Raw genomic sequence first — 12,829 nt, forward strand, 5'->3', positions numbered from 1 at the left:
GGAGGGCTTCTCGTCTAGAGGAATGGAGAAATGAAGGGTTGGTACTAATCCTTGATTGTCACTCCTCACAATATACCCTCCCCTTCTGTCCTTTAGGTCTTTGATTTCTCTAGTTCCTTTTTTATTGAGTCAAACTCAATACTCTTGACCCTTATTATCAACATGCATTACAGCCTATAATCACCCTTTTGCTGTATTGCATTGGTAAAACTAAAATCACATTTATTCCTTGCCACTATGTCTTTAACCACATACCGACCAGCCGCCGCAGTTGGGGCTCAGCTGCGTAAATTGGCGTAACATAGGCGGCCACTAGGGGGCACGTGCGCACCCCCTGCTCGCCTACTGAGTGGAGTGCCCGGTGGTCACGATCACCGCCGGACTCCTGTGATCACTCGGGGCATACCGAGAACCAGGATCTGTGTGTGGAAACCCACAGTTTCCGATTCCCTGAGGGGAGAACAGACAGACCCCTTCACTGCCTCTGGTGGTCAACCCCTTCACTGCCAGTGACATTTTTACAGTAATCAATGCAATTTTAAAGCATTGATCGCTGTAAAAATGCCAATGGTCCCAAAAATGTGCCAAAATTGTCCGACGTGTCCACCATAATGTCCCAGTCCTGATAAAAATCGCAGATCGCTGCCATTACTAAAAAAATGTATAATAAAAAAGCCATAAAACTATCCCCTATTTTGTAGACTCTATAACTTTTGCGCAAACCAACCTGTATACGCTTATTGCGATTTTTTTTTTTTTTTACCAAAAATATGTAGAAGAATACGTATCAGCCTAAACTGAGAAAAAAATGTTTTTTAAATATTTTTGGGGAATATTTATTATAGCAAAAAGTTTTTTTTTGTTTATAGCGCAAAAAATAAAAACCACAGAGGTGATCAAATACCACCAAAAGAAAGCTCTATTTGTGGGAAAAAAGACGTCAATTTTGTTTGGGTGCAATGGCCCATGACTGCGCAATTGTCAGTTAAAGCAACGCAGTGCCAAATCGCAAAAAGTGCTCTGGTCAGGAAGGGGGTAAAATCTTCTGAGGTTGAAGTGGTTAATAATGTCTGTAAATTCATTATAGATTGTCATAAGTATGTTTTTGCTTTGTGTCTCATTAATTGCAATTTATGCATACTACATATGATGTATTTCTTACTGTATTTTGAATAACGTCCTCTAGGGGGCAATTGATGAATGTCATCCTTTGAATGTACTATGTGAGAAGGTATATATATATATATATATATATATATATATATATATATATATGCACTTTTTGATTTAGCCCTATTTTGTTATATATGCATTGCGATAAATTGCAGGTGACGGCTGATTTCTCTCTCCTTGTCAGAAACCATGAAACAGACTGAGACAGAAGTACAATCAAATCACACTTGTTTATTAATAAAAATAAAAAGGTAAATAGAAAAAGCGTAGTCAAGCATAGCCAGAGTCCTGTAGCCAGATCGGGTAGTCATCCAGTCCAAAGTTCATTAACCAGATCGGGTAATCAGCCAGGCCGGAAGTCAGGGATCCAAGGAGAGCAACCGCAAGCAGGATGAGAAGCCAGGTGGGATGTCAGCAAGGCAGCAAACTGCAGGAGATGGTTCCCTGTGATGTGACCAATGCGAAGGCAAATGAAAAAGTAAGCAGGAAGGCTTTAAATAGGCAGGTCAGACGAGCATCATCAGGAACAGCTGGTAACTGGGGAAAGAGAAGAGAGCTGGCAATTAGCCGACAGCTGAGCGGCCAGCCCAGAGGAGGAAGGGCTAAGCCAGCCCTGACAGTACCCCCCCTCAAAGACCCCTCTCCCTCGGAGGGCCACCGGGCTTGAGGGGAAACCGTCTATGGAACTCGCGGAGGAGAACAGGGGCATGTGTGTCAGAGGATGAAACTCAGGAGCGTTCCTCCGGACCGTACCCCTTCCAATGCACCAGGTACTGTATGCGCCCACGGAACCTACGGGAGTCAACAATGGATTGTACCTCATACTCCTCATGGTTCTCAACCAGAATAGGGGGAGGACGTGGCACCGAGGTGGTAAATCGGTTACAGACCAACGGTTTCAATAAGGAGACATGAAACACATTAGAGATGCGCATACTAGGAGGAAGGTCCAACTCATAAGCTACAGGGTTAATCCTGCGAAGGATACGGAATGGCCCAATAAACCGAGGTGCAAACTTCAGTGAGGGAACATGAAGCCGGAGGTTGCGAGATGACAGCCAGACCCTGTCCCCAACCTGGTAGGAAGGCGCAGGCAGGCGTCAGCGTGGAGTCTGTACCTATCATTAGCATGACGCAAAGCCTCCTGGACTTGTACCCAAGTGGAACGAAGACGACGGAGATGCTCCTATAACGCAGGAATACTCTGCGGAACAAACGAGTCAGGCAACATGGAAGGTTGGAAACCATAATTCGCCATAAATGGAGACAATCGGGAGGCAGAATTCAAGGCACTGTTGTGAGAAAACTCTGCCCAAGGTAATAGGTCAGACCAGTTGTTATGATGGTCAGAAATATAGCAACATGGAATTGCTCCAAGGACTGATTGGCTCGTTCTGGGGCCCCATTAGACTGCGGGTGATACGCAGAAGAGAATGCAAGCTGGATTCCCAACTGTGCACAAAAGGCTCGCCAGAACCGGGAGACAAACTGACTGCCCCTATCCGAGACAATCACCTTGGGTAGCCCATGTAAGCAAAATCTCCTGAGCAAAAATGGAAGCCAGTTCCTTAGAGGTGGGCAACTTCTTAAGTGGAATACAATGACACATCTTTGAGAACCAGTCAACCACCATAAGGATAACAGTGTTGCCTTGGGAGTTGGGCAATTCCACAATGAAATCCATAGACAGGTGAGTCCAGGACCTCTCTCCATTGGATATGGGTTGTAGTAGGCCCACTGGAAGGTGTCGTGGAGTCTCAAAGGCCTTAATGGACTCCGGAGACCAACTCTGTGGGTTACCGTCCTTTCTGGTCATATCAGTCAGAGGCTTGACCAGAGACGAGAAGTTACGAATAAACTTCCGATAGTAGTTGGCAAAGCCCAGGAAACGCTGCAGAGGACGTAAACCCACGGGTCGAGGCCACTGTAGGACTGCCGACAGTTTCTCTGGGTCCATCGAAAAAACAGCAGTGGAAATGACACCAGGAATGTAACCTGTTCACGATGGAACTCGCACTTCTCCAGTTTACAATAGAGATTGTTCTCTCTTAGTTTCTGAAGTACACGACAGACATCTGTGTGGTTGCTCTCCAGGGACTTGGAAAATATGAGGATATCATCGAGATAAACCACCACACACAATTGCAACAAATCTCGGAGGACATCGTTAATAAATTCCTGGAAAACTGCCGGGGCGTTACAAAGGCCAAAAGGCATTACCAGGTATTCATAATGGCTTGTTCTGGTATTAAACGCAGTTTTCCACTCGTCGCCCTCCTTAATGCGCACGAGATTGTATGCCCCTCTCAGGTCAAGCTTTGTGAAAACCGTTGCTCCCTTGAGGCGGTCAAATAATTCTGTAATCAATGGAATCGGGTAGGCATTCTTAATCGTGACACGATTGAGACCCCTATAATCTATACAAGGTCTCAGTTCACCGCTCTTCTTTTTCACAAAGAAGAAACCAGCACCAGCAGGAGACGAGGACTTGCGGATGAAACCTTGAGAAAGTGCGTCTGCAACATACTCCTCCATGGCCTTATCCTCCAAGACCGACAAAGGGTAAACCCAGCCAGGAGGAGGTATGGCACCAGGATGAAGGTCAATTGAGCAATCATAAGGCCGGAGTGGAGGTAAACTACAAGCTTGACCTTTATCAAAGACATCGCTAAAATCACAGTACTCCTCCGGCAAGGGGGGGAGTGAAGCGGTGCACAGGACCTTGGATACCTTCAGGAAGCATGTCTCACTGCATTGTGGTGACCAGGAGAGAACCTCAGCAGGGAGCCAATCAAAAGAGGGGTTGTGCCTCTGTAACCAAGGATAACCAATAACCAGCAGAAATCTGGGTGAGGAAATAACTTGGAATTGGACTATCTCATGGTGAAGAGCCCCTACGGCCATGGAGAATGGAACCGTCTCATGAGTCACATGGGCAGGCTGTAAAGGTCTCCCATCAAGAGCCTCAATGGCAAGTGGAGTGTCACGCAGCTGCAGCGGAATCGAGTGCTGCGAAACAAATGCAGCATCAATGAACAGGCCTGCAGCCCCAGAGTCGATTAGAGCCTGTATCTCAATGGACGACTCAATCCAAGAAAGGGTGACCAAAACCAGGGGCTTATCCTTCTGGATAACTGGGGACGAAACAACGCCACCTAAGGTCTGTCCATGACAGGACCTCAAGGTTCGGGCGTTCCCTGGACGGGTAGGACAAGACTTCAAAAAGTGGCCTGCCTGGCCACAATAAAGGCACTCTCATCCGCAGAGAGACATGTGAAGCCCAGGTGCATGGGTTCATCTTCACTGACCAACTCGGTACCAGGAGGCATGGGAGGTGAGGGAGGCATGGATGGGACTACAAAACTCGGAGGCAAATGTACAGGAGGCTTCCGCAAGCGCTCCTTAAGAGAAAGTCTTTCTCTGAGTCTGGAGTCAATGAGCATGGCAAACGAGATAAAGCTCTCCAGCTCAGTGGGTATATCTCAGGCTGCTATCTCATCCTTGATGGAATCCGAGAGACCATGAGAAAAAGCAGCCATGAGGGCCTCATTGTTCCAAGCAACCTCTGCTGCCAGAGTACGGAATTCAAAGGTGTAGTCGGCAACAGCTCTCGTACTCTGTTTGATGGACATGAGGCACTTGGCTGCAGAAGTGGAGCGTGCGGGAACGTCAAAAACCCTTTTAAAGGAGGCCACAAACCGAGGGTAACTCAAGACAACAGGTTTTTGCGTCTCCCATAGAGGGTTAGCCCAGGCCAAGGCTCTCTCAGAAAGCAAAGATATCACGAAACCTACTTTGCTCCTGTCCGTGTGAAACGCCTGGGGCAGAATTTCGAAGTATATCTCAACCTGATTGAGAAACCCTCTGCATTGAACTGGATCACCCCCAAATCACTGGGGAAGCGGAGCAGAACCAGACATACCTCTTATAGAGGTAATACTCAAGGTGGGTGCCTGCACAGAGACTGGCGCAGCAGAAGGGACGGCATGCGACTCAGGTTGTACCGGAGCAGCCACCGTGGGGGATTCCAGGTGAGCCGTGCGATTCAGGAGTGTTTGCAACGCCAAGGCAAACTGATCCATGCGGTGATCTTGCTCATCCAATCTGGAAAAAATATTACCAACAAGTGGATTGACTGTATCTTCTGAATTCATGGCCTTCGCGTACTGTCAGAAACCATGAAACGGACTGAGACAGAAGTACAATCAAATCACACTTGTTTATTAATAAAAATAAAAAGGTAAATAGAAAAAAGCGAAGTCAAGCATAGCCAGAGTCCTGTAGCCAGATTAGGTAGTCAGCCAGTCCAAAGTTCATTAACCAGATCGGGTAATCAGCCAGGCCGGAAGTCAGGGATCCAAGAAGAGAAAACGCAAGCAGGATAAGAAGCCAGGTGGGATGTCAGCAAGCCAGTCTTGAAACAAACAGCAGGAGATGGTTCCTTGTGATGTGACCAACGTGAAGGCAAATGAAAAAGTAAGCAGGAAGGCTTTAAATAGGCAGGTCAGACGAGCATCATCGGGAACAGCTGGTAACTGTGGAAAGAGAAGAGAGCTGGCAATTAGCCGACAGCTGAGCGGCCAGCCCAGAGGAGGAAGGACTAAGCCAGCCCTGACACTCCCCCTGAGGGGACAACTAATCACCTGGCACACTAAGCCACCCGGGCTAGCTAACTATGGTGAACTTCTGGGATTCAGGCGTGCAATCACCTTGCAGCCTCAAAAGACCTCTATATACTCTATAAGATAGTATGTCCTCATGTTTAACACCTTGGTATATTTTTTACCTGAAATGGCAGGATATATATTATCATTATATTCTTTATATTTAGGTCATCTTTCCCATTCTTTGGCCTCAGTGCTCTAATTTGGCCAACATCTCATGGTTGGGGGAGCTCGGCATCACTGGCTTTTTGATCCACTTTTGATAGGAAAAAACGTCTAATGCGCTACTGAGATGCAACTGTGAGACACAGTTCTTTTTATGTTCTCTTTGATTTTAAAGATATTTCAATGGAATGGTCACCTGTTACACCACCATAGTATATGTAAGTCTACCAGATATTGGATACTGTACATACCATAATCGTTCTATTGGAAAAAAAACTCTGTTATTGTTTAACAAATATTTTTCTACAATTAAGTTATAGACGTACAATCTAAACAAACACCCCTAATAAACTAAAACGCGTCGGGTGAAGGAAAACACTGGGCATTATGCTTTGATCATGGTGTTTCTGGACACAGATTTGTATACATTCCATGTTTTTGTTTATGTGCAAATGTTTTTAAACATATTCTGTTAAATAAATAATATTTTCTACAAATCTATATCTTTCTCAATATATAAGTGCTTATAAAGTCTGCCTCGGGGTATTTATCTTGTTTCTAACAATTTCTGGATGTGGCACTATTGAGGATACAGTCACCGATCTCATTTTCATTTTAACAAACTATGAAAAATGTTTTTTCTAAATTTTCGGTCTTTTTTTGTTTCTTTAGCAAAAAATAAAAAACCCAGCTGTGATTAAATGCCACCAAAAGAAAGCTCTATTGGTGTGAATAAAATTATAAACATTTTGTTTGGGTACAGTGTTGTATGACCGCGCAATTGTCATTCAAATTGCAACAGCACTGAAAGTTGAAACCGGGCCTGGGCAGGAAGGGGGTTTAAGTGCCCAGTATGCAAGTAGTTAAGCATGATCCTTTAGGTTTATATGTGTGACAAGAAAGAAAAAGGGGGATCTCAGAAATCCCTTCTACCTGCGCACCCTGGAGTGTAAACAAATTAATATACAGTGCAATAACAAAATGTGAAATTGTTAATAAAAAGGTGTAAACAAAGCAGCAGGTAGTAAGGCTCAAAGCCTCAATTTGTAAAGGAAAACAACTGTGATTTGATACTGAGCTGAAACAAAATGTATAATCAAATAACTATCAAGTGAAAGTAATATAAACAGAAAAGTCCAATAATCTACCACCGATTAGTTAGACCCACATAAAATGCTGGTAATTCTTCTATGCATCTAACGTGAGGGTGTGGAAAACATATATGGCTAATGTTTCCGGTGCATCTCCTTCCACCAACCTCTAGGTAGATATCCTACTCACCAGACGAAATACTACTCACCACACCATGACAGGTAGTCAAAAACAGCAAGACAAACGGATGTCAAAGGAAGCGGCAGCTCAGAGTTAGACACAATCACCGAATGGAAATGGCATCAAAAAGACAAGGACAAAAAGCTCCTCATAGTGCAGTACCATTTAGAAAATTTATTAAAAATATACAGGTTGCACTTACCTTATTTTGCGGTGTATAAGGCGACCTTTTACACAAAAAAAAATGCCCAAAAAGCGGGGGTCGTCTTATACACAAGCTGCCTGCTAGATGACAGCCCCCCAGATGCGTGCTGAATGTATGAGCAGGGTTTGCATTAATTAATAGAGTACATCACTCACTGTGATTGGCTCAGCGCGGAATACTGTATGTATACTGGGAGACATAGTTACATGGTTAGTAAGGTTGAATAAAGACACCAGTCCATCCTGTTCAACCTGAGTGAGTGTCCACAATTGTCCTTATCCCTTTACATTGCACACTCACATCAGTCCCTACCCTCAAGGAACCCACAATCCAAGGTCCCCATGCATATACTAGGGCCAATTTTGGACAGAAGCCAATTAATCTACCTGCATGTCTTTGGAGTGTGGGAAGAAACTGGAGTACCCGGAGGAAACCCATGCAGGCACAAGGAGAACATGCAAACTCCATGCAGGTAGTGTCGTGGTTGGGATTCAAGCCAGCGACCCTTTTTACTGCAAGGTGAGAGTGCTAACCACTACACCACTGTGCCGTCCAAACAGTATGTTACCTGTTACCGAAGCTACGGAACATACAGCATTACCGCACATTCAGCAGGCTGACAGACTGGCCAGGAGGGGGTCGTCTTATACGGCGAGTATATCACAATACCAATGTTTTAAATGGAAGATTAGGGGGTCGTCTTATACGCCCAGCCGCCTTATGCGCTGGCAAATATGGTACATAAGCATAAGATAAAATTGTGTTTTTGTAAATGGCAGGGACGCCGACATCATTCCACCTGCGTTCCAAAGAGTGGCAGAAGTGATGTGGCGTATATCACAGGACACATATGTGTGTCTGTGAAACTCTCTTTTGTGGTTTAATAGTTAAGGAGTATTTTGTGGGTACAAGGAATGCAACATATGTATGCAGTGTTTAAAGGATGAAGTGAAGCCACCCAAACTAAATGATACCGCATCCCAAATATTTAATTTACAAAAAGGAAACGTAGGGAGAGGTAACTAACCTCAGCGGGACTTTTAACGGTATCAGACATTACATGTAATAAAGAAAATCAAATAGTAATCACTCAAAAAGAGTTTTAAATAAAAAAGATTCGTATAAATTTATTATACAAAAAAATAACAGATTTTGCTAAAACAGCACTGTCAATACAGATACAAATCCATACAATACATAGAGATCTTGAAGAATCATTTGCGAACTCAGTCAATGTAATATGGTGCTCAACATGTTTCACTCATAGGCGAGTTTCTTCAGGAGCTTTGAATATCATTGACAAGTGTAATACTGCATGGATAAACACATAAAGGAATTGATTAAATGGTGCATGTTCCATTATTCACAATAAACTTTAGAAAAAGAAACCAACAGATAGATATGATTACGATAGAAAAAATATATATACAAAATTATATGTTTAAATATATGAAGGAACAGGGTATTTAGGTCGTTCAAAATCAAAGGGGCTGAAAGATCACATACTCACCCACTGTATGTTCACAGAATAAGTCAATCAAAATAATCCCGTATTGCAACCCAAACAACCACTGGACTTTGTTGACATGTAGATGAGACAGAGAATCCCCAACGTGTTTCAAGTTTGTAATAATGAACCTCTTTTTCAAAGGCTAGTAGTTTCAGTAATGAATATAAGTTGTCTATAATTGATAGAAAACAAAAAACAGTAAGCATTCATTATTGCACATAATTGAAAAAACACACAACAGTATTGTATGTGGACACTGACCACATGTTTTAAATGATAAATCACCTGAATTGCATCCTAATAAAAAGGAAAGGGAAATGTTTTGCTGCCAAATATCACCCACATCCAGTCACACATGGAGGAAAGAAAACGACGGATCCAAAGTAGGACCAGCCACAGAGGGTCCCCCCAATTCTGGACGCACCACAGGGACACAAAGGGTGAGGCCTACGTTTTTAAAATATAAAGAGTGGGCAAAACTAATTACCACACTTAAGACTATAAATTATATATCTATTAGTCTTTAGGTTAGAGATTAATACTGATCGCTCAAAAATGTGCACAAACCTTGTAGGTAGCTGGTATAGCAGTAGCAAAGAGACACGGATGGAAGATGGTATGCAAAGACCAGGCAAGTCACACCAGATCTCAAGAAAGGACACTCTAAGAATACTCACACCAGGCTTATGGTCTGATGTATACGGAGTCCATACTGGCACACAGAAAAGGGAAACAGATACCACCAGAAATAATAATGTTACTATATGCCACATATAGCAAGCCGATGCATATAATATATACAAAGGTGCAAAGGATAGAAAATCCAAAATATGGATTATATCCAGCTCATGTGAGCTCTTTAATGCTCTAACAAAAAAATCTAAGGATTACCTGTAGTCTAGTGGAGGTTTTCTCGGTCTGCATGACAGCAAAAGACTGAGCTGGGAGATGTCTGTTTAAAAAAGGTTTCTTGTATCGTTAGCTTTACCAGTTTCAGCTGTGGTTTGGGAAGGGGATATATGTAAACATGGGGGAGTGCTCTCCGAGTCCCGGTGCGCAGACCTGGCCCCCATAAGTATTGGCCCAGCCAGGGAGGCCGAGACAAGTAAACACCTCCAGTGGGCTGCGTCGTGATGTCAGGCGCCCAATGGTAAGGGGTCAGATATAACGTCAGGGCGACAGAGGTCAACGCACCCAATAGTTGGCAGAAGTAGTGGCACACCATGCACCCAGCATTAGAGCGGGAGAGAGTGTTAAGTCATCATCCGAAGAAGAACAGAGGGAGAAGACAGCAGAGAAGACCCAGCAAAAGAGCGAGAAGATAGCGGAGAGGACCCAGCAGAGGCAGAAGACAGCAGACAGAGGGAGAAGAACCGGAGAGGGCTAGAAGACATCAGCGGAGAGCAGAGAAAACCCAGAGATGGAGAGAACCAGCAGAGGCAGAAGACATCAGCGGAGGAGGCAGAAGAGCCGGAGAGAGGAGAAAAGATCGGAAGAGACAAAGGAGCTGCCTTAATAAATTACTTAAAAAATATGTGTATTGTGTTTTATTTTTTACATTTTTTTTTAGGTAAATGGGTATGGGTACAATGTACCCCATACTTATTCACATAGGGTGGGGGGTCTGGATCTGGGAGCCCCCTTGTTAAAGGGGGCTTCCAGATTTCGATAAGCCCCCCGCCTACAGACCCCAACAACCAATGGCCAGGGTTGTTGGGAAGAGGCCCTTGCCCTCATCAACATGGGGACAAGGTGCTTTAGGGAGCGCAGAGCCCCCCCTGCCCCAAAACACCCATCCCCCCATGTTGAGGGCATGTGGCCTGGTATGACTCAGGGGGGGTGCCTCCTCATCCCCACCCCCTTTCCTGACCTGCCGGGCTGTGTGCTCGGATAAGGGTCTGGTATGGATCTGGGGAAAACCCCAGCGCCATTTTTTCGGCATGGGGGTTCCCCTTAAAATCCATGCCAGACCGAAGGGCCTGGTATGCTCTTAGAGGGGGAACTCATGCCATTTTTTTTTACATTGTACTTGGAGTTCCCCCTAAAGATTCATACCACACAGTGCCTAATATTTGTCAGGGATCAGAGTCGGATGGCTGTATACTGAAGTCAGACTTCAAGTCTCAGGGCAGAGTCAGATCTACAGTTGTACAAAATTGCGTCAAAATCATTGTGCAATTTTGAATTAGCCCAGGTGTGAAAGGGGCCTGAGTCAGATTTCAGGCATCCCCTGCAACAAACATGTCATTTTTGGTGAGATACTCCCAAAGGAAAATCACATATAAAGGAATACAGACGCTGCAACTTTCCTCATTAGAGTCCTGCAAGTGCAGCAGCTGATTGAGAAGTATGAAACCACTCCCATTAGATTCACGTTCCCTCATGGATACAGACAAACACACGGATTTCTTCAGAATAACAAAAGGTAGGAATCTGCAACAAAGTTTGTTAAAATCCTTGCAATGTACTTAGATCACCCAGAGGGTAATGTTTTTTCTCTACAAAAGGGAAGTTACTCTTTAAAATTTGTAAATGGATACACACTGCATTCATTGATGTTTTATTTAACCCCCTATAATTAAACTTTATGGAATGTGTGGTTAGAAACATGCAGTTTCAGTTTTTAATTTTAGACTGAATATCTAATAGATGAATTTGGTTAAATACAAAACAATATATCTGTGGTCTCAATGTTCTGAACATGGAATAAAGAATGCACTAGACCCTCCAGTCTGCCAGACCACATAGATCGCTCTTTGAATTTACATAACAATAAAGCAATAAAACAAACATGTCCTTTACAGTTTTCATAAATGTCTGCATATGGGAGAATGACTTAATTTAGATTTGATCTATATTTAACGCGCAATAGTGGGCAGGCAGCAGTGGCGGCTGGTGCTCAAATTTTTTTTTGGGGGGAGCAAACAAACTGAAAAATACTGAAAAAAAAACATCAATTGAAGCCACTGTGCCATCAAATGCTGCCACTGTGCCCATCAAACGCTGCCACTGTGCCCATCAAATGTCACCTCTGTGCCCATCAAATGCAGCCACTGTGCTCATCAAATGCTGCCACTGTGCCATCAAACGCTGCCACTGTGCCCATCAAACGCAGTCACTGTGCCATCAAACGCTTCCACTGTGCCCATCAAATGCTGCCACTGTGCCCATCAAATGCTGCCACTGTGCCCATCAAATGCAGCCACTGTCCCATCAAATTCGGCCACTGTGCCATCAAATGCAGCCACTGTGCCATCAAATGCTGCCACTGTGCCCATCCAATGCTGCTACTCTGCCCATCGAATGCCGCCACTGTGACCCCCCCGCCCGCTCGCCATCTGCACAGCACTTGCCCTGTCTCAGTGGGGCAGCAGGTGACTGCGACGAGTGGTGTCCTCCATGTGTCTCCTCCCTTCAGGCGTCCAATCACAGTGCCTGTTGTTTCAGCCAATCAGGTAACAGGCCCGAGCACCTGATTGGTGGAGAGGCGGTTCAGTGTTGGGAAAGTGAATATTTTATTTGCTTTTCTAACACACCTGGGTGGACTGCTAGCACCAAGCATGTCGCTCGCAGGTCACTTTTTTTTACGCCTATTAGAGCCTATGGCTCTAATCATGTGCTTCAGAAACACCTCCACCGCTGTAATTCAGGCGCACAGCACCTGAAATGGGACCGGGCACCTGAATAGGGGGTGGCAGCGGCGGCCATGGATAGATTCATGCAATGCAATCTACCCAGGAGTCATAGAGGCTGGAGAGAGGGGGAAGTGCCCATGCGCCCTTATGGACGCACCGCCACTGGCAGGCAGTAATGGATCACTAATTACATGCGGTCTAACAG

Source organism: Lithobates pipiens, unplaced genomic scaffold (assembly GCF_037356315.1).
Source record: "Lithobates pipiens isolate NorthernLeopardFrog02 unplaced genomic scaffold, aLitPip1_a1.2 Scaffold_8, whole genome shotgun sequence".
Taxonomy (NCBI): domain Eukaryota; kingdom Metazoa; phylum Chordata; class Amphibia; order Anura; family Ranidae; genus Lithobates; species Lithobates pipiens.